This window comes from Musa acuminata, chromosome BXJ1-7, assembly GCF_036884655.1.
Source record: "Musa acuminata AAA Group cultivar baxijiao chromosome BXJ1-7, Cavendish_Baxijiao_AAA, whole genome shotgun sequence".
NCBI lineage: Eukaryota > Viridiplantae > Streptophyta > Magnoliopsida > Zingiberales > Musaceae > Musa > Musa acuminata.
Window position 1 is genome coordinate 21071553 of NC_088333.1, and position 23220 is coordinate 21094772.

Genomic DNA, 23220 nt, shown 5'->3' on the forward strand with positions numbered 1-23220 from the left:
TCTTGGGAGTAGCAGAAGGAGACCCTACCCCTGCCTCCTGAAGTAGATGGGGAGGCAGTGATAAAAGCAACCTCCTGGAGTGGAAGGGCGAGGTAAAAAGAAACAGAGATGAAGACCCCCCGAAGTGAAAAGGGGAGGTCAAAAATTAGAAATGAAATGAACTCCCGAAGCGTAGAAGGGAGAGACCGAATAAAAAACAAAGGAAAAAGAAAGGACCTACTAAATCAAATCCCCAATGGTAGACCCCTACTCCTGCTATGGCAGACCCCTACTATCACTATGATGGTCAACACAAAATCCACCATGGCAGGCCCCTACTCCAGCTACGACGGTCGAGGCAAAATCCGTCATGATGGACTCCTACTCCCGCTACAAAGGTCAAGGCAAGATCCGCGACAATGGACCCCTACTCCCATTATGGTGGTTAAGGCTGTTGAATCTCGTATTTTGATGATGAAACTACTTGATATATGTTTATGATTTAATCTGCGTTTTGAGTGACGCAGGATGCTTCGATCAGGATGAGACAATTAAAGCAGGATAATCATGTTGTGCCGAAGGAACATGTCAGAAGATTGGACGTCGGGCCGGTGGATCGGTCGGCGTATCGACAGAAGGCTTCGGGCCGTGGACTCGGGCATCGGGCCAAGAAGAGCGGGTATTGTGCCAAGGATATCGGAGTTGCGGAGTCAACTGGCCGATTGGGCAATAGGCTGCACGAGAGGACGATGCGCCGAAGAATCGGACGAAGCGTCGAGGGACCAATGACATGTCGGACAACTTGGTTAATTGCTTAGGATTAATTGTCTCGATTGAAGTTTTGTTTTGTTGTGCAGGATTAACTATGATAACGATGAAGACATAAAGCGAAACAAAGTGTCGGAGTCAAGCGCGAAGGATTTGTTGCGAGTTCGAGAGTTCGACGGAAGTCCGAAGATTCGTTGGGAGTTCGCGGAGCTCGCCGAGAAAGATCGGAGCTTGCCGAAGAAGCTCGTTGGAACTCGCTAAGAACAAATCGTGAAGTCTAGGAGCTTGCCGGGAGTCCGCAGAATGGTTTCCGAGAGTTCATCAGAAGACCGCCGGAAGTTTGCCGGAAGCTCGCTAGAAGAAGTCTTGACTTGCGGACTTTGTAATAGCTTAGAAAATGTCTTTAAATTCATAGTTAGCACGTTAATTAGGGTTAGGATTAGGTGTTAATCCTATAACCCAAGTAGGGGCCAATTAGGCCCAAGTTCGGACTGGTTTGGACCAAGTTTGGAGCCAAACCAAGTGAGCTGGAATAGTGAAGAGGTGCCACCTCTCCAGCCTGGAGGTGCCACCGCCAGGGCTGCGAGGTTGGGAGGTGCAACCGCCCCAGCCAGGAGGTGCAACCGCCTGGGCTGTGGGGTTGGGAGGTGCAACCGCCCCAGCCAAGAGGTTGCACCGCCAGAGCTCAAGTTCCGAGCTCTGCCAGGCGATGCAACCACCGAGCTCAGTCTTCGAGCTCTGGCAGAGAGGTGCATCAGCCTGAGCTCAGTCTCGAGCTCTGCCAGGTGATGCATTCACCAAGCTCAGTCTTCGAGCTCTGGCAGAGAGGTGGATCAGCCTGAGCTCAGCTTGGAGCTCTGCCAGGTGATGCAACCACCGAGCTCAGTTTCGAGCTTTGCCAGGTGATGCAATCACCAAGCTCAGTCTTCGAGCTCTGCCAGGTGATGCAACCATCGAGCTCAGTCTTCGAGCTCTGGCAGAGAGAAGCAATCGGCAGAGCTCAGTCTTCGAGCTCTGCCAGGCGGTGCCACCTCTCCAGTCGAGAGGTGCAACCGCCTGATCCCAGAATTCTGGGATTTGATCGATTTGATCGTTTTGAGCTCGAATTTTGAATTGGGTTGGGGCCTATAAATACCCCACCCATTCAGCACTGAACAGAGCAAGAACTGACCCGAAATCTTGATCTTTTCAGTGGTTCTTAGAGCTCAAAACTGCTAGTTTTCCTCCTCCTTCTGTTCTTCAAGTTTGAGTTGAAAAGAGAGGAGAGAAAACATCTGTAAAGGTTGTCTCCTAAGCCTGTCAAAAGGAGAGAAATTGTAAGAGGGAAGTTTGGCCTTCGCCCATTGAAGGAAGGCACCTAGTTGACGTCGGCAACCTCATCGGTGGAGGAAGCCAAAAGTGGAGTAGGTCAAGGCTGACCGAACCACTCTAAATCTCTGGTTTGCGTTTATTTTCGAGCACTTTATCATTACTGCAAACCTCCCTCATCACTACTGCTCTCTGCGCTTTCACGAACAAGTTTCAAGTGCTGTTCTTCCAAATCTGCATTCAGACGTAAACTCGTATTTTCATACATTACAGTTTACGTTTTCATTTGATTCTGCAGAACTGTTTTCCGTGCTTTTACGAACGAGCTTCTTTGCAGTTTACGCTTACATTTTAATCCTATTAATAACTGCAATCTGTCCTCTACGATTTTACGAACGAGTTTCAACATTCAGACGTAAATCGGCTTTCCTCGCTCAATCATCAGATTTCAGTTCACGTTTACGTCTTGATTTCAACTGCATACTGCCTTCTGCGAGTATACAAACGAGTTTCAAAGTTTAGACGTAAATCTGCGTCTAGACGTAAAACTGCGTTTAGACGAAAATCTGCGTTTAGACGTAAAACTGCGTTTAGACGTAAAACTACGTTTAGACGTAAATCTGCGTTTAGACGTAAAACTGCGTTTAGACGTAAAACTGCGTTTAGACGTAAAATTGCGTTTAGACGTAAAACTGCGTTTAGACGTAAATCTGCGTTTAGACGTAAATCTGCATTTAGACGTAAATCTGCATTTAGACGTAAATCTGAGTTTAGACGCAAAACTGCGCTTAGACGCAAAACTGCGCTTAGACGCAAAACTACGCTTAGACGCAATCTGCGCTTAGACGCAAACTGCACTTAGATACAAACTGAGAATTTGCTTTTGCATCATAATAGTTTTTGAACGAACGCAGCTTTTGGTTTTTAAATTATTATAAGATTTCCGCTGCACTAATTCACCCCCCCCCCCTCTTAGTGCTCTCGATCCTAACAATTGGTATCAGAGCGGGGTTTTTCTCATTTCGGATTTACACCCGAGAGAAATGACTTTTCAAGAGGGCTGTTCGGTCTTTCGTCCACCGTTCTTTAACGGATTGGACTACACTTATTGGAAAACTCGAATGAGAGTTTTCTTAATTTCTCTAAATCTGGATTTATGGAATATCATTGAAAACGGTTTTCAACTTCCCTCCAAACCGATGAACGAATGGTCGGTTTTGGAGAAGAAGAATTTTTCTTTAAACGCAAAGGCTATGAATGCCTTATTTTGCGCATTGGACAAAAATGAGTTCAATCGGATTTCTACGTGTGAAACGGCTTTCGATATTTGGCGCACTCTTGAAATCACGCACGAGGGAACTAGTAGAGTCAAAGACTCGAAAGTTAATATTCTACTGCTTGATTTCGAGCTTTTTCATATGAAACCAAGCGAAACCGTTGTTGACATGTACACCCGTTTTACGGATGTCGTCAATGGTTTAAAATCACTTGGTAAAAGCTTTTCGGATTTTGAACTCGTTAACAAAGTTTTGCGCTCACTTTCTAAAACTTGGGATTCAAAAGTAATTGCTATTCAAGAATCAAAAAACTTGAACCATTTTCCACTTGAAGAACTAATTGGTTCATTGATCACATATGAAATGACGTGCAATGCACGTGAAGAACTTGAGAACCACCTTCCAAAGAACAGGAAGGATTTGGAACTCTGGACAAATGAATGCCACTTGAGCGATGACTCAAGTGATGAGGACAATGATGAACAAACCAACCTTCCAAAGAACAGGAAGGATTTGGGACATAGAACATTTGAAGACCACTCGAGCATAAGCTCAAGTGATGGTGAACTTAAAATGAAACGAAAATTAAAAAGCAAAAAGAATGGAACTACTTGCTTTAAACGCAAGAAGAAGAACAAAAATTGGGATGAATCGAGCTCCTCCGAAGAAGAGAAAGTCAACAAAAGCAAGGCGGCAAACTACGCCTTAACAGCCTACAATGATGAGGTAATCGAAATCCCCCTAATTTACTTCGAAATTACATGATACTTTTGATGATGCACTTTTCTTTTTTTTTAAATTTTGTTGAAAATTATATTTTTAATAATTTAACAATGAAAATGCAAAAATATGATCATGCTTGTAATCTCGAAAATGATAATGAAAATTGCATGTCTCATGTTAATGCAAGATAGAAATCTAATGATTTTACACCTAGTGAGATTAATCTTATGTGCTTGAGAAGCAAGAATATATATTTTGATCATTTTCATATTGCTTTTCAATGACGATACATGGCTTTTGTCTGGAAGGCTTGATATTTTTCATTGTCTTTGTTTATATAATGTATGGTTTTGACATAAGAATAAAGATTTGAGCATGCTATTATAAAGTCAATCATAAATTAAAATTAAAGAAGTTTTAGGCACTTATAAGAATCATTCAAAATTATCTTCAATGAAACCTTGCTTAATGTTGCAATGAAAATATTAAAGTTATACTTGATGATTTCAGATTTGACAAATGCTACACTTTAAATATGAATCATTCTTCAATCAGATTAAATGCTTCAATCATTTTTCTAACTCTAGAGTTCTCGATTTTGGTGAAATACAAGTGATAAATTCATTTATGATATCTTGTAAATCACTTGAATTATGAATGAGTTTTTCTTTTTTATGATGTGTTAAAAGAATCACTTAAAAAGAAAATGTTTTTCCCATTTTATCGAGATTAATGATTTCATGATATTATGTGAATCTCGAAACTGATTTTGATGAAATAGTAATAACGTTATTCATGTTATGAATCTTAAAAATGATAATATGCTTCATGTGATAATATGGATACATGAAACACTTATGATATTCTGTGTATTCATAAAATATTTATCTCATCATCCAATAACTCTTCTTGATATTCCTTATGAGATGAAATGAAATAATACATGAAATACAAATGAGGAGTTAATGATCATGCATAATAGGATGTAATGAATTCTAGATACCATCGTTTGAATATCTATGATCATGCTGCCAATATGATATATCATGAATGCTTGAATATCATGTTTGAAATGCTCATGATGAAGATTGATTTTTCAGTATCATGCATAAATTTTTGAAATGTAATGATGCACAAATAAGAATGATTACTTACCTTTGTCATGATTTAGAAATTGATGTAAAGGGTTTTTCCCTTGTTGACAATGACAAAGGGGGAGATAGCTAGTTTGCACAAGTCAAGAAGATGCAAAAACTTGTTTGCTAACTTGCTTATTTCAAGAAGCAAAAGTTGTCTTCTTAAACATCACCATCTTGAATATCTCAAGAAGCAAGACTTGCAACTTGCACATTACAATAGGAAGCAATAATCATGAGCTTACACAAGAAATTTATCTTGCATTTGCTTTCGAAATTTTTGCTAGCTTATATATTGTGAAACTTGTATATCGTAAAAATTGCTAGCTTGTTGGTCTAAAGAGAAGCAAAAAGTTGCTATCTCAAAAGAAGCAAATGTGCTATCTTGCCTATCTCAAGAGGCAAAAATGCTAACTTGCGCATCTAGCAAAGTGAGCAAAATTTTCAAGAAGCAAGAGTTGCTTTCTTGAACATCTCTAGTTTGCTAGCTTGCATGATATAGAACTTGCTATCTTGAACATTACCAAAAGTGCTATCTTATATGTTATAAAACTTGCATAGCATGAATATTCTAAGCATGATGTAACACTTGCTAAATCTTCTAGCTCCAAGATTACATGATGATAAAACTTGATACTATGTTCTTCATGCAATGAGTTGAACCAATATCACACACACTTGATTGTAGTACTTCTCCTTTTTGTTGATGACAAAGGGGGAGAAGTATGTTGATGACATGACATGTGATGCATAAGTTTATGCATAAGTTCATGTTGACGTGTTGCAAGTATTCATGATGAATATTGCAATGACTTGAATTCAGTTTGAATTCAAGGTTCTATCAATATGGCATATTGATAGGGGGAGTTTGTTTAAACTCCGGGAGTTAAGTTTAACTCCGTCATCAAGTGGTTGTCATCATCAAAAAGGGGGAGATTGTTGAATCTCGTATTTTGATGATGAAACTACTTGATATATGTTTATGATTTAATCTGCGTTTTGAGTGACGCAGGATGCTTCGATCAGGATGAGACAATTAAAGCAGGATAATCATGTTGTGCCGAAGGAACATGTCAGAAGATTGGACGTCGGGCCGGTGGATCGGTCGGCGTATCGACAGAAGGCTTCGGGCCGTGGACTCGGGCATCGGGCCAAGAAGAGCGGGTATTGTGCCAAGGATATCGGAGTTGCGGAGTCAACTGGCCGATTGGGCAATAGGCTGCACGAGAGGACGATGCGCCGAAGAATCGGACGAAGCGTCGAGGGACCAATGACATGTCGGACAACTTGGTTAATTGCTTAGGATTAATTGTCTCGATTGAAGTTTTGTTTTGTTGTGCAGGATTAACTATGATAACGATGAAGACATAAAGCGAAACAAAGTGTCGGAGTCAAGCGCGAAGGATTTGTTGCGAGTTCGAGAGTTCGACGGAAGTCCGAAGATTCGTTGGGAGTTCGCGGAGCTCGCCGAGAAAGATCGGAGCTTGCCGAAGAAGCTCGTTGGAACTCGCTAAGAACAAATCGTGAAGTCTAGGAGCTTGCCGGGAGTCCGCAGAATGGTTTCCGAGAGTTCATCGGAAGACCGCCGGAAGTTTGCCGGAAGCTCGCTAGAAGAAGTCTTGACTTGCGGACTTTGTAATAGCTTAGAAAATGTCTTTAAATTCATAGTTAGCACGTTAATTAGGGTTAGGATTAGGTGTTAATCCTATAACCCAAGTAGGGGCCAATTAGGCCCAAGTTCGGACTGGTTTGGACCAAGTTTGGAGCCAAACCAAGTGAGCTGGAATAGTGAAGAGGTGCCACCTCTCCAGCCTGGAGGTGCCACCGCCAGGGCTGCGAGGTTGGGAGGTGCAACCGCCCCAGCCAGGAGGTGCAACCGCCTGGGCTGTGGGGTTGGGAGGTGCAACCGCCCCAGCCAAGAGGTTGCACCGCCAGAGCTCAAGTTCCGAGCTCTGCCAGGCGATGCAACCACCGAGCTCAGTCTTCGAGCTCTGGCAGAGAGGTGCATCAGCCTGAGCTCAGTCTCGAGCTCTGCCAGGTGATGCATTCACCAAGCTCAGTCTTCGAGCTCTGGCAGAGAGGTGGATCAGCCTGAGCTCAGCTTGGAGCTCTGCCAGGTGATGCAACCACCGAGCTCAGTTTCGAGCTCTGCCAGGTGATGCAATCACCAAGCTCAGTCTTCGAGCTCTGCCAGGTGATGCAACCATCGAGCTCAGTCTTCGAGCTCTGGCAGAGAGAAGCAATCGGCAGAGCTCAGTCTTCGAGCTCTGCCAGGCGGTGCCACCTCTCCAGTCGAGAGGTGCAACCGCCTGATCCCAGAATTCTGGGATTTGATCGATTTGATCGTTTTGAGCTCGAATTTTGAATTGGGTTGGGGCCTATAAATACCCCACCCATTCAGCACTGAACAGAGCAAGAACTGACCCGAAATCTTGATCTTTTCAGTGGTTCTTAGAGCTCAAAACTGCTAGTTTTCCTCCTCCTTCTGTTCTTCAAGTTTGAGTTGAAAAGAGAGGAGAGAAAACATCTGTAAAGGTTGTCTCCTAAGCCTGTCAAAAGGAGAGAAATTGTAAGAGGGAAGTTTGGCCTTCGCCCATTGAAGGAAGGCACCTAGTTGACGTCGGCAACCTCATCGGTGGAGGAAGCCAAAAGTGGAGTAGGTCAAGGCTGACCGAACCACTCTAAATCTCTGGTTTGCGTTTATTTTCGAGCACTTTATCATTACTGCAAACCTCCCTCATCACTACTGCTCTCTGCGCTTTCACGAACAAGTTTCAAGTGCTGTTCTTCCAAATCTGCATTCAGACGTAAACTCGTATTTTCATACATTACAGTTTACGTTTTCATTTGATTCTGCAGAACTGTTTTCCGTGCTTTTACGAACGAGCTTCTTTGCAGTTTACGCTTACATTTTAATCCTATTAATAACTGCAATCTGTCCTCTACGATTTTACGAACGAGTTTCAACATTCAGACGTAAATCGGCTTTCCTCGCTCAATCATCATATTTCAGTTCACGTTTACGTCTTGATTTCAACTGCATACTGCCTTCTGCGAGTATACAAACGAGTTTCAAAGTTTAGACGTAAATCTGCGTCTAGACGTAAAACTGTGTTTAGACGAAAATCTGCGTTTAGACGTAAAACTGCGTTTAGACGTAAAACTACGTTTAGACGTAAATCTGCGTTTAGACGTAAAACTGCGTTTAGACGTAAAACTGCGTTTAGACGTAAAATTGCGTTTAGACGTAAAACTGCGTTTAGACGTAAATCTGCGTTTAGACGTAAATCTGCATTTAGACGTAAATCTGCATTTAGACGTAAATCTGAGTTTAGACGCAAAACTGCGCTTAGACGCAAAACTACGCTTAGACGCAATCTGCGCTTAGACGCAAACTGCACTTAGATACAAACTGAGAATTTGCTTTTGCATCATAATAGTTTTTGAACGAACGCAGCTTTTGGTTTTTAAATTATTATAAGATTTCCGCTGCACTAATTCACCCCCCCCCCTCTTAGTGCTCTCGATCCTAACAAAGGCAAGATTCACCACGACGGATCCCTACTCTCACTATGACGATCAAAGCAAATCTACCACGACGGACCCCTGTGGTAGTCGAGGCAAGATCCACCAAGACGGGCTTTATACTCATTACGGTAAAATCCTGCTACGACGGATAAACTCGATACCAACGCCCATGAAAAACCATCACGAGAAACGTGAAGCTGCTATATAGCAGCACCCGTAACTCGGTACACCCAAACAAAGCAAAGCCATGAATCCAAACGATGTGCCTTGAAACCATTACTCAGGCCTCAAAGCACGTCTTCTAGAGGGGACGAATGATAAGGAAAATAACAGCGTTGCCAACTCACCCCATCACCTGAACTACATAAGCCACCTCAACCACAGCTAAGGGAAGGCCTGTATGCACGCATTGAAGCTAGACAACATGACGCAATTTCCCCAACCCTACCTTCTAGATGAACAATGCAAGGGGCCATATCCTACCTATCTCAAACAGCCCAAAAGCCATGACAAAGCATATCATCACAAGCACCCTACCTTGATGTCATCCTTCAGAGGACACGCTCATCAGTTACCACCATCGATGATCCCCTTATTGAATCTCGTATTTTGATGATGAAACTACTTGATATATGTTTATGATTTAATCTGCGTTTTGAGTGACGCAGGATGCCTTGATCAGAATGAGACAATTAAAGCAGGAAAATCAAGTTGTGCCGGAGGAACATGTCAGAAGATTGGACGTCGGGCCGGTGGATCGGTCGACGTATCAACAGAAGGCTTCGGGTCGTGGACTTGGGCATCGGGCCAAGAAGAGCGGGTATTGTGCCAAGGATATCGGAGTTGCGGAGCCAACTGGCCGATTGGGCAATAGGCCGCAGGAAAGGACGATGCGCCGAAGAATCGGACGAAGCGTCGAGGGACCAATGACATGCCGGACAACTTGGTTAATCGCTTAGGATTAATTGTCTCGATCGAAGTTTTGTTTACATGTGCAGGATTAACTACGTTGAAAGTAAGACATGCAGCAGGAGTTGCACCGGAGTCTTGATAATGATCACGTTGGGAGTTCGAGAGCTCGACGGAAGTTTGGACAATCGTCGGAGGTTCCGCGGGAACAAATCCGAGAAGTCCAGAAGCTTGCCAAAGGAGCTCGTTGGAACTTGCCAAGTGGATCGTCGCAAGTCCAGGAGTTTGCCGGAAGTCCGCAGGAGGATCACCGAGGGTTCGTCGGATGATCAACGGAAGTTCGTCGGAAACTCGCCAGAAGAAGTGATTGACGCACCGGAGCAAGCTGCAGAATATGTCTTAGGAAATAATCATAGTTAGCACATTAATTAAGTTAGAAATGGGAGGTGATCTCATTAGCTTAATCTTGGGGCAATTGGGCCCTTGAAAGAATCAAATTGGGCCGAATGGATTAACCCATTCGGACCCTGATTGCTGTGGGAGGTGCAACCGCCGAAGCCAGGAGGTAGCACCGCTCAGGCTATGTCTCCCAGCAAGACTGGGCGGTGCAACCGCCCCAGCCAAGAGGTGGCACTGCCCCGGGCTCAGTCTCCGAGCGAGACTGGGCGGTGCAACCTCTTCTGTCAAGAGGTAGCACCGCCAGAGCTCAAGTTTCGAGCTCTGCCAAGCGGTGCAACCTCCCCAGTCAGGCGGTGCAACCACCTGAGCTCGGTCTTCGAGCTCTGGCAGAGAGGTGCAACCACCCCTGACAGAGGTGGCACCGCCCAGAGGCTCAGTCTTCGAGCTCTGCCAGGCGATGCAACCGCCCCAGTCAGGAGGTGCAACCACCTGATCCCGGAATTCCGAGAATTGACAGATTTGAGCTCCAAATTTGAACTGGGTTGGGGCCTATAAATACCCCACCCATTCAGCACTTAAAGCACAGAACATACACTCGAAATCTTGCTGTCTTTCTGTGGTTCTTAGAGCTCAAAACTGCTAGTTCTCCTCTTTCTGTTCTTCAAAGTTTGAGTTGTAAAGAGAGGAGAGAAAACTTCTGTAAGGGTTGTCTCCTAAGCCCGTCAAAAGGAGTGAATATGTAAGAGGGTGGTTGGCCTTCGCCTATTGAAGGAAGGCCTCTAGTTGACGTCGGTGACCTCGTCGGTGGAGGAAGCCAAAAGTGGAGTAGGTCAAGATTGACCGAACCACTCTAAATCTCGGTTTGCATTTCCTTTGAGCATTTTACCTTCACTACAAACTTCTCAATAACTTGTTGCCCTCTGCGATTTTACGAACGAATTTTAAGGTTCAGACATAAATCTGCGTTTAGACGTAAATCTGCGTTTAGACGTAAATCTGCTTTTTCGTATGATCATCATATTGCAGATTTCGTTTACGTTTTAAGCTTTACCATAACTGCACATTGCCTTTATACTCCTGCTTAAACTACGTCTTATCTAATCAAGTGATTTACGAATCAGCATTTAGACGTAAATCAGTTTCTTCGTACAAACGTCGGATTTCAGTTTGCGTCGATATTCTGGTTTTCATCATAGCTGCAAACTGCCTGCATAGTTTGACTTTAACCTTGCTTAGTATCAACTTTCATACAGAAGTTGTTTTTATCGTTCGAATGCAGCTTTCGATTTTAATCGCAGAAAGTTTTCCGCTGCACTAATTCACCCCCCCTCTTAGTGCTCTCGATCCTAACAATTGGTATCAGAGCCTGGTTTTTCTCATTTCGGATTTACACCCGAGAGAAATGGCTCTTCATGGCTTTCAAGAGGGCTTTTCGATTTTTCGTCCACCGTTGTTTAATGGATTTGACTACACTTATTGGAAAACTCGAATGAGAGTTTTCTTGATTTCTATGAATTTGGATTTATGGAATATCGTTGAAAACGGTTTTCATCTTCACTCTAAACCGATGAACGAATGGTCGGATTTAGAGAATAAGCATTTTTCTTTAAACGCAAAGGCTATGAATGCCTTATTTTGCGCTTTGGACAAAAATGAGTTCAATCGGGTTTCTTTGTGTGAAACGACTTTCGATATTTGGCACACTCTTGAAATCATGCACGAGGGAACTAGTAGAGTCAAAGACTCGAAAGTTAATATTTTACTACATGATTTCGAGTTTTTTCAAATGAATCCAAGCGAAACCATTGGTGACATGTACACCCGTTTTACGGATGTCGTCAATGGTTTAAGAGCTCTTGGCAAATGTTTTTCGAATTCTGAACTTGTGAACAAGATTTTGCGTTCTCTTTCTAAGAAGTGGGATTCAAAAGTAACGGCTTTACAAGAAACAAAAGATTTAAATGTTTTTTCACTTGAAGAACTAATTGGTTCATTGATCACATATGAAATGACATGCAATGCACGTGAAGAACTTGAGAACCACCTTCCAAAGAATAGGAAGGATTTGGGACATAGAACATTTGAAGACCACTCGAGCATAAGCTCAAGTGATGGTGAACTTAAACTACAAATGAAACAAAAATTAAAAAGTAAAAAGAACGGAACTACTTGCTTTGAACGCAAGAAGAAGAACAAAAATTGGGATGAATCGAGCTCCTCCGAAGACGAGGAGAAAATCAACAAAGGCGAGGTGGCAAACTACGCCTTTACGCCTTTCGACGCTGAGGTAATCAAAATGCCATTAATTTACTTTGAAATTACATGATGCTTTTCATAAAGTATTTTTCTTTTTTATTTAATTTTCTTGAAAATTGCATGTTTAATAATTTTATAATGAAAATACAAACAATTAGGAATCATGCTTATCATTCTAGTAATTTTGAAAATAATCATGAAAATTGCATGTTTATAATAAATAAAATGATTTTGATTAAAAATACCTTATGAAATCATGCTATATGTGGTTGAGAAGTAATAATGTGTATCATGTTGATTTCCATTGTTATTTCTCGATTTTGAGTATATGAAACCATGTTTAATTTGAAGTTATGATTAATGAGTATATATTTTTGAAATTATGATGATTCTTGATATTTATGGATTATCGATTTTCATGATAATAACAGTGGCTTTAAAAAAAAATTGATGCATGTTTTCATAAATGAAAAGGCATGCTAACATGAAATCGATCACTTAAAATGAAACACTTAAAAAGGGGGAAAATATATTATCAATGAAATCATGAATCTATTTATGTTATAAATTTTGTGAGCCATAAAACTGATTTTGATGATTTAAATTTGAAATGAGTTTTATCAAAATCATGATCTTGATTTTTCTCTTGAATGATTGTGACTTGTATTCCTTGTATTCATGATATGATTTTTATGCAATTCTTTGTATTCATGAAATATTTATCTCATCACCCAATTATTTCTTTTTCAATATTCCTCAAGTGATGATATGAATGCATGAGATATTCATGAATTTATGTATGCAAATGAGAAGCTTCGATCATGCATGGTAGGATGCAATGTGACAAATTAATACCATGATGATTTGAAATATTTATGATTTGGAATGATGCATATGCTTTTGTATGATGTATCATAATGCTTAAAAAATTAAATAAATAAATGTTTATATCATGTTAGATGGTTTTACATATTATGCATGATAAGCTATAGTGATGAGTGAAACAATGATTGAAATAATATGAATGATGAGTTGGAATCATGCATATAATAATGAGTTTATATGTTTTGAAAATGTGCATGTTTTAATTTAAAAATATAATGATGCACAAATGAGATTGATACTAACCTTTGTCATGATTTAAAAATTGATGTAAAGGGTTTTTCCCTTCTTTTTGACAATGACAAAAGGGGAGATAGCTAGCTTACACAATTCAAGAAGAAAGCAAAAATTGCACTTCTCAAAAGAGAAGAAATTGCTATCTTGAACATCACCAAGAAGTGCTATCTTGCAAATCTCAAGACACACAAATGCAAACATGCAAAATTTGTAATTTTGCACATCATTAAAATTTATGATGCTTTGGTGATTATGCATGTTCGAAAATGTTATAAAATTCACTAGCTTGCATGGTGTAAAACTTAGCTATATTGAACATCACCAAGGAATGCTATCTTGCCTATCTCAAGAAGCAAAAAAGTTAACTTGCACATCTAGCAAAACTTATATTTCAAGAAGCAAGAGTTGCTTTCTTGAACATCTCAAAATTGCTAGCTTGCGGGCCTTAAAATGTAGAAATTTTTTGCTAGCTTGTATATGGTAAACTTACTGTCATACTACCATGATGATGAGCATGCCTTATTTTCATGATTATATTTCAAAAACTATGGCAAAAATATGTCCGAATGATTAAACGAGTTAAAATTATTTTTCTGACTTTTTTGATTGAATGATCAAATCACTTGATTGCCATAACGATTTTGCACAATTACTTGCCATGATTACATGTTGGAAATTATGTGCTTGAATACAAAAATTTCCATGATAATAAGCATGTTTTACCTTCATGATTGTAATTGAATATCTCTAGTAAAACCCTGTCCAAATGTATGAAAGTGTCAAATTTTATTTTCGGATTTTCTTGATCCTAACAATTGGATTTTCTTGATACATTATCCTCTTCCGAACTTAACAAGCATATGTCATATCAAGTTTAATTCACATCATTGATTTTTGACATAAGGAATCATCTAGCAAATGCACTTATCATGTGAAAAATATTTTTCGAGAAACATATTTGATGATTCCCTCTTATAAAAGAAATATATTTTTACATACAAGGATTTGACTCACTTACATATCTTAATCCTTGCAAAAATAAAGTGTGCTTTAATATCTTATCGATTTGAACTTCACATATGGCTTTCCTCCTTCATGTAAAAAGATAACAAATAAAAAGGAAGAAGCAATAAAAGCTATCTCCATGTCATGTTTTCCTCGAGATGTTTGCATAATTGGTATCCTATCACTCACTGTTGGAAAATGACATGAACCAACTTATGGCATCACACTTATATTTAAAATTTGCTTATATCGTTCTCCTTGTTGTTGATGACAAAGGGGGAGAAATATATAATTGATACTATGAGTGCCATATTTAAAGAATATGAATAGATGTTATGAATGTCATATTATGATGAGATATCAAAAGCAGCATTCATATGAATAGGTGCTATGAATGTCATATCATGTTAAGATATCAAGAACTTGAATCGTAATTTTACATGTTGATATCTTACCAATTGATGATAGCAAACTTGCATGATGATAACAATAGATATTATGTTTTTCATGCAATGAGTTAAACTTATATCACAAACACTTGATTGTGGTACTTCTCCTTTTTGTTGATGACAAAGGGGGAGAAGTATGATGTTATGCATAAGTTTATGCATAAGTTCATCATGACGTGTTGCAAGTATTCATGATGAATATTGCAATGACTTAAATTCAGTTCGAATTCAAGGTTTTATCAATATGGCATATTGATAGGGGGAGTTTGTTTAAACTCCGAGAGTTAAGTTTAACTCTGTCATCAAGTGGTTGTCATCATAAAAAAGGGGGAGATTGTTGAATCTTGTATTTTGATGATGAAACTACTTGATATATGTTTATGATTTAATCTGCGTTTTGAGTGACGCAGGATGCCTTGATCATGATGAGACAATTAAAGCAGGAAAATCATGTTATGCCGGAGGAACTTGTCAGAAGATTGGACGTCGAGCCGGTGGATCGGTCGACGTATCGACAGAAGGCTTCGGGTCGTGGACTCGAGCATCGGGCCAAGAAGAGCGGGTATTGTGCCAAGGATATCGGAGTTGCGGAGCCAACTGGCCGATTGGGCAATAGGCCGCAGGAAAGGACGATGCGCCGAAGAATCGGACGAAGCGTCGAGGGACCAATGACATGCCGGACAACTTGGTTAATCGCTTAGGATTAATTGTCTCGATCGAAGTTTTGTTTACATGTGCAGGATTAACTACGATGAAAGTAAGACATGTAGCAGGAGTTGCGCCGGAGTCACGATAATGATCACGTTGGGAGTTCGAGAGCTCGACGGAAGTTCGGACAGTCGTCGGAGGTTCTGCGGGAACAAATCCGAGAAGTCCAGAAGCTTGCCAAAGGAGCTCGTCGGAACTTGCCAAGTGGATCGTCGCAAGTCCAGGAGTTTGCCGGAAGTCCGTAGGAGGATCACCGAGGGTTCGTCGGATGATCAACGGAAGTTCGCCGGAAACTCGCCGTAAGAAGTGATTGACGCACCGGAGTAAGCTGCAGAATATGTCTTAGGAAATAATCGTAGTTAGCACATTGATTAAGTTAGAAATGGGAGGTGATCCCATTAGCTTAATCTTGGGGCAATTGGGCCCCTAAAAGAATCAAATTGGGCCGAATGGATTAACCCATTCGGACCCTGATTGCTGTGGGAGGTGCAACCGCCCAAGCCAGGAGGTAGCACCGCCCAAGCTATGTCTCCCAGCGAGACTGGGCAGTGCAACTGCCCCAGCCAAGAGGTGGCACTGCCCCGGGCTCAGTCTCCGAGCAAGACTGGGCGGTGCAACCTCTTCTGTCAAGAGGTAGCACCGCTAGAGCTCAAGTTTCGAGCTCTGCCAGGCGGTGCAACCTCCCTAGTCAGGCGGTGCAACCACGTGAGCTCGGTCTTCGAGCTCTGGCAGAGAGGTGCAACCACCCCTGACAGAGGTGGCACCGCCCAGAGGCTCAGTCTTCGAGCTCTGCCAAGCGGTGCAACCGCCCCAGTTAGGAGGTGCAACCACCTGATCCCGGAATTCCGGGAATTGACAGATTTGAGCTCCAAATTTGAACTGGGTTGGGGCTTATAAATACCCCACCCATTCAGCACTAAAAGCACAGAACATACACTCGAAATCTTGATGTCTTTCTGTGGTTCTTAGAGCTCAAAACTGCTAGTTCTCCTCTTTCTGTTCTTCAAAGTTTGAGTTGTAAAGAGAGGAGAGAAAACTTCTGTAAGGGTTGTCTCCTAAGCCCGTCAAAAGGAGTGAATCTGTAAGAGGGTGGTTGGCCTTCGCCTATTGAAGGAAGGCCTCTAGTTGACGTCGGTGACCTCGTCGGTGGAGGAAGCCAAAAGTGGAGTAGGTCAAGATTGACCGAACCACTCTAAATCTCGGTTTGCATTTCCTTTGAGCATTTTACCTTCACTACAAACTTCTCAATAACTTACTGCCCTCTGCGATTTTACGAACGAATTTCAAGATTCAGACGTAAATATGCGTTTAGACGTAAATCTGCGTTTAGACGTAAATCTGCTTTTTCGTATGATCATCATATTGCAGATTTCGTTTACGTTTTGAGCTTTACCATAACTGCACACTGCCTTTATACTCCTGCTTAAACTGCGTCTTATCTAATCAAGTGATTTATGAATCAGCATTTAGACGTAAATCAGTTTCTTCGTACGAACGTCGAATTTCAGTTTGCGTCGATATTCTGGTTTTCATCATAACTGCAAACTGCCTGCATAGTTTGACTTTAACCTTGCTTAGTATCAACTTTCATACAGAAGTTGTTTTTATCGTTTGAACGCAGCTTTCGATTTTAATCGCAGAAAGTTTTCCGCTGCACTAATTCACCCCCCCCCCCCTCTTAGTGCTCTCGATCCTAACACCCCTTGCAGGGTAAGATGTGCCCTAACCCATCGCTAGCTTCATGCCACCGACTGCTCAGGTATAAGACCCAAGCCTCTAGATCAAATGGGGGTAGGCAATCTCAACTCTACTAAATCCCCTCCGTCTACTCTACTGGAATCCATTTGTCGCCTTAACTACTCACTCGAGCTATCTCATCCGCCCTGGCAAGGACCTTAGGACAGATCTGTGTCTTCAATATTGAACCAGGCCATGTTAACTCTTCGATCAACGATACCATGGCAATAAGAAAAATAAAATAAGAATAAAAATTAAAAAGTAATATGTTATTAAATTGATATACGGTACCCCCATAAATAGAGAAGTTATTTTCACGATTTAAATTTTAGTCATGTAGTTCACAATCATATACTCAATCACTAATGTCATTTCACATAAAATTAAATACTAATTAGACCAATATACGAAATATGTTTTGTTTTAAGATTTAAAAACAATCCTTTTATAACGTCGTACCACATTTATGTCAAGACAATATATTATATATGTGCTAACTAAGAAACATAAATATTGTTGGCTCTAGCCCATAATCTGATTTATCAATAACTAAAAAAATAAAAAAGAAATAAGAGGAGACACAAGGGCAGCGAACGAGAGAGCGTGCAGAAGTGGTGGCAGTACACAGGGAGAGAAAAGAACAAAGAGGAGAGAGAAAAAAAAAAGATTTTGAGTTCTGATGTGGAAAAGAACAGATAGCTTTTGAGTTCTGATGTGGAAAAAAAAAAGATTGTGAGTTCGAAAAGAACAGAGAGAAAGTGGAGAGAGGAAAAAAAACGAACATAGAGAATCCTTGCAGCAAGCTTTATAATCTTAATATTGCTAATATATAGTTTACTACTCTTTTTGAGGTACTTTTCTACTATACCTATTTTGTGAGACTTAGAATTTTCCTTTTGATGAGATCCATTTATGCGATGATGATATACTATTCTTGAGCCAAGATATGTGATCTTGATGTTATGATGATCTTCTTGTTATTTTAGAAAAACTTATTATAAACCTATTATCATTATTGGTGATAGTGGAAGTTTGAGGTGGACTATGGTCTCGTAGTTTTTCTCACATTGGGTTTTTCATATTAAGAATTTGGTCTCACTTTGTAATTGATTCATTGTTCTATTATTTATGTTGTTCTAGTTTATATGTGCTTTTGATATCAAGTTGGTATTTTGATGAGGAATCAATTTTGATACACAAAGAGGGAAAAGAATTATTCTGCTTTAACAGGTTTTTCCTAACAAGTGGTATCAGAGCAACAGGTTGTTTAGTGCTAGTTTTTTCTTATATGATTGAAATGGAAGAGTCAGATAATATGATTAAATTGAACTCATCAAATTAATCAAATTATTCAACTTAGAGGCATATGATGGAAGATTTGTTTTATTATAAAGATTTGTATAAGCCTATCGAGGTTAAAGATAAACCTTTTACTATGGACGATGAGGAATGAGAGGTTCAATATAGAAAAGCTATTGCTTATATTAGAATATGGATGGACATAAATTTGCATGAGCATATTTCTGATGAAATCAGAGCTGATGTTGTTTGGCAAAGATTAGAAAATCTCTTTGCGAAAAAGATAATGGAAAATAGAATTTCTCTATTCATAAGACTTGTAAATTTGAAGTATAAAGATGGTGGTAATATTGTTGAGCACATAAGCCTATTTCAAAGTCTCGCAAACAAGCTGGTTGCTATGAAAATGAGGCTTCATCGTTTGAGCATTCAATCGATTCTTATTATTCCTCTTCTTCCCCTGCTTCCTGACACTTGTTATTGCTGGCTCTTCACTGCTTCATGTTGTATTCTGCCCCCTCGAAACGTCTTTCGCTGATCGACCCTTAGAAAGGAACATTGGGCAACAATGAAATGGATATTAAGATATTTAAGAGGTACTTCTAGATTGTGTTTATGTTTTGGCAGTGATAAACCTAGAAGGATACACAGATGCAGAAATGACAGGTGATACTGATTTCAGGAAGTCTACTTCGAGATTCTTGATGATATTTGTAGGAGGAGCAGTCTCTTGGTAATCTAAGTTACAGAATTATATTGCTTTCTCAACCACAAAAGCAGAATATATAGTAATTACTGAAGTTTGTAAGAAAACTTTGTGGATGAAAAAGTTTCTATAAGAATTGGGCTTGAAACAAGAAGGATATACTGTTTACTTTGACAGTCCGAGCGTCATTCACCTCTCCAAGAATTCAACATACCATTCTAGATCTAAGCATATTGATGTGAGATATAACTGGATTCGTGATGTGCTTGAGATAAAAGAATTACAGTTGGAAAATGTACATACTAATGAGAATGAATCAGATATGTTGACAAAGTCTTTGCCTAAGGAGAAGCTTGAAGCATGTAGGCGAAGAGCGGCCTTAGTATAGCCCACCGACTTAGAGGGGCAGAATTATTGGTCCGCCGATACGTAGGCTTAGACTAATGATTTGGGTTGTAAGCCCAAATCTAATTTATCAATAATTAAAAAAAAGAAATGAAAAAAAGAGGAGACGTGACGGCTTGCCGTGAGTGGTGGTGACGCATGGGGAGAGAAAAAAATAAAATTTTGAGTTTTTTGCTTGACGATCAAGGGGTTAAACTTTATCAATTTTGACCCAAATTATATGTGAAAAATCCCTGCAGTAAGCTCTATAATCCTAATGATGCTAATCCATAATTTACCCTCTCTAAGGTACTTTCCTATGATACTCATTTTATGAGACCTAGAATTTTTTTTTTTTATGAGATCCATTCATTTGATGATGATATACTATTCTTGAGCCAAGATATGTGGTCTTGATATTATAATAATCCTCTTGTTATTTTAAAAAAGATTTATTGTAAACTTATTATCATTATCGGTGATAGTGGAAGTTTGAGGTTTACTACGTTTTCCGCGTCAAGTTAGTATTTTGAGATGAGGAATCTATTTTGATACACAAAGAGAGAAAAAAAATTATTCCGCTTTAATAGATTTTTCCCAACAAATATAGCTCACAAATTTTTGTATTACCTGAACAGGATTTGATGGCGGATGCAAACATTGATTTATGTTTTGCAAATTCTGACTAAAATATGCTGTTATTGAGAAAAATAGTAATCAATGGATTCAATAGTAGAATAAAAAAAAAGTGATGACTACAAAAAAGGCATTTACAGGAAAGATTTAATGGAACCTATCCACTTATTATGGTATTTCTAAAAACAAAATTCATTATATGTCCATAGAAAAATTTCCATGTCACAAATCTAATTCTGGTTCAGCACAGATAAAAAAATCCAACACAAACAGTCCGCGCAGATGTTAGATTCTGGTTCAGCGCAAACAAATATTTTCCTGATATAGAAGATCCATTTCCTAATCAAGTTTCCGGCGGTTTGGCAAACAGCTACTCGTCACTAAATCGAGTATTCTGCCGCACTCTTAAATATCCATCCTCCACTGCTTTGTGATGCATCTTCTCATCCCTGCAATGTCTCTCAGCAAACATGCCCTCTCCCTCGTCCTCTACCTCTGTGCTTCCTTCCTCCGCTCCGGCTTGCATGTCGACGGCTCTGAGGAGCCGAAGGCTTACATTGTTCACATCAAGGGCCCCGAGAAGATGGACTTCGATGTCGCAGACCAATGGAGCGATTGGTACTCCTCTCTCTTGGAGAGTGCAGCTACACCATTAGGACTGGAGTCTGAAGAAGGTGACCCGCGCTCGCGCCTTATCTACTCCTACCGCAACGTCATGACGGGCTTCGCTGCGCGGCTCACCCCGAGGGAGGTGGAGGCCATGTCGACGATGGACTGGTTTCTGCACGCCTACCCCAGCCGTGTTTACCGCCTTAAGACAACACACACACCCGAGTTCCTGGGACTGAGGCTGGGCGTGTGGAACGAGAGCAACATGGGCGAAGGAATCATCATCGGCCTCCTCGACACCGGCGTCACCCCCGGCCATCCTTCCTACGACGACCACGGCATGCCGCCGCCGCCGGCCAAGTGGAAGGGGCGCTGCGACTTGAAGGCGTCGGCTTGCAACAACAAGCTCATCGGTGCAAGGTCCTTCATCAATCACGACGGACTCGACCGTCGGTCGACTGGCACGCCCGTCGACGAAGAAGGTCACGGCACGCACACGTCGAGCACCGCCGCCGGGGCGTTCGTGAAGCGTGCCAACGTCAACGGGTTCGCCCCGGGAGTCGCTGCCGGGATGGCTCCCCGTGCTCACATCGCTGCCTACAAGGTGTGCGACGAAATCGCATGCATGGGTCACGACATGTTGGCCGCCATGGACGCCGCGGTGGACGATGGGGTCGACGTGCTCTCCTTCTCGATCAGCGCCGACCCAATTCCCTTCCACTCGGACCCGATCGCGCAGGGTACCTTCAACGCTATCGGCAAAGGTGTCTTCATCAGCTGCTCAGCCGGCAACGAGGGGCCTGATCCTGGCTCCGTGAATAACGATGCGCCGTGGGTACTTCAGTGGGAGCGAGCACCACAGACCGCCTCTTCTTGGCCTCCGTGAAGCTTGGCAACGGACGAAAGCTCTATGGGGAATCACTGCACCGGCCGCGTTCCTTCAACCCCAAAATGCTACCTCTCGTTTACCCCGGCTTCGTCACGGCTAAAGATGGCGCCTACATGTGCATCAATGGCACCTTAGATGGTGTGGACGTCCGCGGAAAGTTAGTGTTGTGCCAGCTTGGCGTCATTGACAGTGTGCAAATGAGTGAAGTCGTCAAGAAAGCCGGCGGTGCCGGGATGATCGTCATGAACTATCCGGTAGACGGGTACACGATCATAGCCGACGACCATGTGCTCCCGACATCCCTGGTTCCATACGCTTACGGACTCGAGATCCAGGCCTACATCAACTCCACTTCTACCCCGATCGCGAACATCATCTACCACGGCACCGTCATGCACAGGCCCCACTCGCCGGATGTGGCCTCGTTCTCCTCCCGCGGGCCCAGCCAAATCACGCCGGGGATCCTGAAGCCGGACATCATCGGCCCAGGCGTCAACATCCTCGCCGGGTGGAACTCCCAGGCCTTCGCCTTGATCTCCGGCACCTCCATGTCCTGCCCGCATCTCTCCGGCATCGCAGCTCTGATCAAGAAAGCGCACCCCGGCTGGTCGCCGGCCGCGATCAAATCGGCGATCATGACGACAGCGTACGTGACGGACAACACAGGCGGGCCGATCCTCGACGAGCTGCACCACCCGGCCGACCTCTTCGCCGTAGGCGCGGGTCACGTGAATCCACGGCAGGCCATCGATCCAGGTCTCGTCTACGACCTCACACAGGAAGACTACGTTCCGTATCTTTGTGGCCTCCGCTACAATGACTCAGCTGTTAGCGCCCTAACTCGCAAACCCGTGCGCTGCTCGTCTCTTAAGAGCATCTCCCAAGGAGAGCTGAACTACCCTTCCATATCGGTCAAGCTGCGGGCGAACAGTTCGAAGTCGGTCAGCTACACACGGACGGTGACCAATGTGGGGAAGCCGACGTCGATTTACGCGGTGAAGGTCGACATGCCGAAGGGGGTGTCGGCGAGCGTTACGCCAACCACGCTGTCGTTCAAGAAGGTGAACCAGAAGAAAAGCTTCAGCATCAGCTTCAGGAGAAGCGGAGGTCGATCGGGCAGAGTCAGTGGGCAACTGAGGTGGGTGTCGAGGAAGCACGTGGTTAGAAGCCCAATCTCCATCCTCTTGAAGTAATGCATGCACGTACTCATTGTATAAATATTATTTGTCCCGAGATTTGATTAAATATATGTTTTTCAAATATGCATGCATATCAAATATTTTCTTCATATTTATACAATTTACAATGCTTAAAATTCATATGCATTTCAAATCATGACTCAGTAAAATTATTTATAAATAAACATAAATATAGTTAATAGCTCACAAGTATAAGT

The 23220-nt window shown here is 41.8% G+C and overlaps 1 pseudogene; it reads left to right on the plus strand.

Moving 5' to 3' along the window:
- Window positions 1-20780: 20780 nt before the first annotated feature.
- Window positions 20781-23017, plus strand: LOC135679682 (subtilisin-like protease 4; annotated as a pseudogene).
- The last annotated feature ends 203 nt before the right edge of the window (window positions 23018-23220 follow it).